This window comes from Bactrocera neohumeralis, chromosome 4 (genome assembly GCF_024586455.1).
Source record: "Bactrocera neohumeralis isolate Rockhampton chromosome 4, APGP_CSIRO_Bneo_wtdbg2-racon-allhic-juicebox.fasta_v2, whole genome shotgun sequence".
Classification (NCBI taxonomy): Eukaryota; Metazoa; Arthropoda; class Insecta; order Diptera; family Tephritidae; genus Bactrocera; species Bactrocera neohumeralis.
Genome location: NC_065921.1, coordinates 58,827,182 through 58,831,762, shown reverse-complemented (window position 1 = coordinate 58,831,762; position 4,581 = coordinate 58,827,182). Strand labels below are relative to the sequence as shown.

The following is a 4,581-nucleotide window of genomic DNA, read 5'->3' as shown; positions in this document are numbered from 1 at the left end:
TATTTGATGTCTGAATGAAAGCTTGTGATCTCGGCGACATTTGGTGTCAACAAAAACACTTCACACACATCGCATCAATCGATGAAATAATTGAGAGAACACTTCGGTGAACAGATAATTTCACATTTTGGACCGATTCATTTGCCATTAATATCGTGTGATATCTCGCCGTTAGAATTTTCCCTGTGGGCTTCGATTCAGGCCTTGGAGCAAAACAGCACGCGTGTCATTCGTCAGTTACCAGTCGAAATGTTAGAACGAGTCACTGAATATTGGACTCAATGGATGGATCATCTGAGGCACAGCCGCGGCCAACCCTTGAAAGAGATAATTTTCAAAAAATAAATGCTAAATAATGTTCATCCGAACGATAATAAACATTTATTAAATTTGAAGTTTCTGTATTTTCTTTAAAAAGTAGGGAACCTCAAAATGGATCAAGCTTTAGTATAGTAAGAAAACGAAGTAAGTTTGTTCAAGTTTTTTCGAAACCGGAAAGTACACATGTATGTCTTAGTGTTTGATATTTGCAAATTGCGAGAGAAATGTTCCGTTTGATCTAAACTTTGCCTTTTCCTACTTGTTTGATGAACGTATAAAGTATTGCATACACATAAAGTTACCTTAAGGGGGGAGCCTGCTTTAGGAGGCCTAAAAAAGGCAGTTTTTCGTGATTTTTTTTAGGATAGAAAAAAACAAGCAAATGTAATGAAATTTTTACATAATTTTATTACATATTTAAACTTACAAAAAACATTTTTTTAAATAAAAATATCGAAATACAGCCCACTTTCATCTACTTTTGTGCACCACCGCGCAATTGAAGTGTCCAATTGGCGGGCAAAATGTAGGTCGCAATTTTTGTCTGAAACAAAAAAATCAAATGTATAATTAATATTCATTAGTCCTTCTTCTATGTGAACCTAAAAAAACCTGAAAAAAACACGAAAATCAAAGTTTTTTTTTAGATTTGAAAAAAAAAGTTGCATTTTTCACCAAAAAACCTAACTTCAATTTAGTAAAAAAATAGTTAGAATTTTGTTTTCAAGAACTTTTTAGGTTCACAGAGGAGGTAATAAGATACTGAATCTAATAAGCTTTGGTTTTATACGATTGGTTGAATACTTTTTTTGTAATTTTGCCCGCCAATTTTGGAAAATCCCAAAAATGAAAACTCGAGAAAACGCGCTTTAAAGTTTGCGGTCGGAAAAAATAGTAATTTTTGATTACTTACAGCAATAATACGCTAATCAGCTATTCCTGGACCATAAAGTAGACCTTCCTCTTCCTCAAAATACTCATTTTGTTGAAGTTGATGGAGTCTACGAGCTGTTCGAGACTCTTTGCTGTCGAAAGACGAACGACAGTTTTCCCGATTGACGCGCTGTTTGTCAACGTTCTCAGCAAAGATCCTGCAGCCAAGTAAGCAGCAATTTAAACGATTTTTTGGCATGCAGATGTTTTGCGCACATGCGCCAGACAGTGGAGTTGAATGATTCGTTTGCATTCTGTGTGTGCCCACCTAAGCATCGCGTCAAAAGATCGTCCTTTGAGAGCTCCACATAGATTGGACGAATATGTTTTTCGATATTTTCATCAATCAATCGATCAGGATGCTTAAAAGAAGCAAGAGAATTCGTGGCTTCAGCTTTTCGCCATTCACACCAGCTGTCGGCGCCTATCGGACAATTCTCGTGGCGAGGAGATTTATCGGTCGAACAATAATGATCCAGAGTTGCCATTACTGCTTTTTTCATATCTTCGACAGAATTAATATGTCTTCTTATTGCCAAACCGTAATAAATCGTCAACTTTTTGATGATGCTTTCCGTCAACCGCTTTTTACCTCCGAGTTTCGCTTCCTTCCTTTTATTTCGGAGACGAGTACCCATGCGCTTCTGCACGTGTCCCACGCATTCATTTTTACTAACGGGAAAGTTGTCCCCATATGGATTCACTTGGAGAATTCCAGAAAACGTCTTTGAATCGCCGTCGCCGATATAATTCCGGTACATCACGCCGAATTTTTCCACAGATCTGGAAAACATCTCGACGATTGAGTTCACCTCCATTTTTCCTGCTGATCCGGTGTGGTTTGAGGAGCATAAGTCCTGGTGATCTTGATACCATTCCTCAAATTCTTCATCGTCCAATTGGCTTTTTTTTGAGCACACAAATGACAATACGCACTTTTAACAATGAGATCGACTACTTTTCCAGAGTAATAGCCGATCAGCGTTGTTACACCAAACAAGGAACTAAAGCCACGTTTTTTCCAGGACCCATCACCGGAAACTTTCAAATGATCTTCTACTCGTCCGTTTTCCACATTTTTTTCCTGCTCTTCTTTGATGCCTTTTTCACAGACATTGTTAAACATTGATTTAGTGGCTGCGTATAAATGCTCCACTATTTTGTCATATGTTGATTTCGTCAAACCGTCGCTGATATCCATCAGTGCACAAAATACATTGACACCTTCTCGTCCAACACCAAGAAGTCTCATCACAAACACAATACGTCTATTTATTTCAAAACCGGTGTGTATTAACGGCCCTGAATTGATTTCCCGCCGACCGCACAAACATGTCAACACAATTTTGAATCCCAGCACTCGATTACCGCTCTCTGCAAACGTGATGGTTCGCTTACATGTTTTGCACAATGTCAAGTCCGAAATTGCCAGAAACACTGTCAGAAAATCAATTATTCTGTAACAGTGACCAGGATGCACAATCACGTCATCGGTACTCGCTTTAGATAGTTTCCTTGCACTACTGCTTGTACCACATTCTTCATCATCTGGTTTACTTAGGAATTGATTCCCATGGAATCTGCGTTTTGGTGGCTTCGAACTACGCTGACTAGTAGATTTTTCACCTTTAGGATAACCTGCCATGATCTCGTAGCTGTGTTTACTCGACAAGACTCGAAACAAAACTGAGTAAAACTGAGCAAAATTAAACAACACAGACTGTTGATGCCGCAGCTTAGAACTCTATAGAGCGGCTGCAGCTGCCCGAACGTTCGTATACCTGCTCGGCGCCCGACTGCTTTTAGTGCTGTATCTTCGAAAATAATCCGAATTGTCTTTCCAAAATTGACGGACATATTCTTAGATATATTAGGAACAGATTTAAGCAATAAAGAAAAATCGATTTTTTTGAGCCTCCTAAAGCAGGCTCCCCCCACAAGTAAAGTAATGGCCGCCTATTGTCACCCCTTTCCGCTGTAGCAGCTTCGTCTATGTGTACGCATATGTATGCATGTTTGTATGCTTGTGCATTATTCGGCAATGTATGCAAATATATGTACATATAAGTATAAATGAATGTATGAACAAATCAATGCACGCACATGTAATAAGTACATTGATAAGTGTATTGATAAGTGATGAAAGATTTCTGAACGCGCACATGCGTATACATACACTCATATGAGCATGAGCAGATACACAAGATACGATAGAAGATGTATGCCTTTTAACATCGTATACTATACAAATAAATATTTTTGAAGTTATACTTCTTATACGAGTTCGGAAAAGGTTGCGATAGATTCAGGTTGCGCAACCTTGCTCAATATGAATGTACGCAACCTTGTTCAATATGAATCTACGCAACCGTGCTCAATAGGAATCTACGCAACCTTGCTCAATTTGAATCTACGCAACCTTGTCTGCGAAGATGTTCGAGCAGCAAGCGAAGCGGTGACAATCGGCGATCGTTTGTTCGTTTCTTTCGGCACAGCTCGGCTTTTCAACCAACAACACAATGTTGCCATGCTTATGCTGTTGTTGTTTTTGTAGAACAATGTTTCAATTTTTGGTTGGTGACATATTCAATTAAAAATAAATTCTGTTGGGATTCGAACCTACGTGCTCGTCGTAACTTTTCAAGCGCTTACCACCAACGCCACCATTGACACTTGTATTGCGTTGTCCTAATTATGGTTTGGTTATGCATGAAAGAAATATACAATGGATCGCCGATTCTTACTTTTTTCCTTGCTGCTGCCGCGCATATGTACATATGTTTGTATGCTTGTGCATTATTGAAGTTATGCTTCCTTTTCTTTCGTATGTCTTTCATTTCTGCGAATTCTCAACTATTTTGCGTATATTTTGGTTAAAATACTCTGCGTTGGCCGTTGAAAAATTAAGGCTATACTTTACAGGATCATTTCTGTAGTTAGTCTTCATTTAAATTTTTTGGAAATCGACACGCGATGACGAGGTATATCGTTTTATCTGACAGCGTGAGGTTATTAACTTCATTTCTAATATTGTGTTGTGGCATATTAGAAATGATGTTTCTTCGAAAATCGCTCACTTACAACGGATAAAACGACTTCTGAGTGGTGATTTTAATGAATAAATTCCAAGGTTTTACGCAAAAATAATGCGGTCAATAAGTACAGTACGCTTATGTATGCTTGCGCATTATTTTTCTTTCGTTTGTCTCTCATTTTTGCGAATTCTCAACTATTTTATGTGACTTTATTTCTTTCGTCTCTCTTTTTTTTTGTGCGAATTCTTTGAATTTCTGAACGCGCACATGCGTATACATACATTCATATGAG

At 38.1% G+C, this 4,581-nt stretch overlaps 1 pseudogene; it reads left to right on the top strand.

The window, feature by feature from the left end:
* The first annotated feature begins 4,159 nt into the window (after window positions 1–4,159).
* Window positions 4,160–4,361, top strand: LOC126757713 (small nucleolar RNA U3; annotated as a pseudogene).
* Window positions 4,362–4,581: the final 220 nt, after the last annotated feature.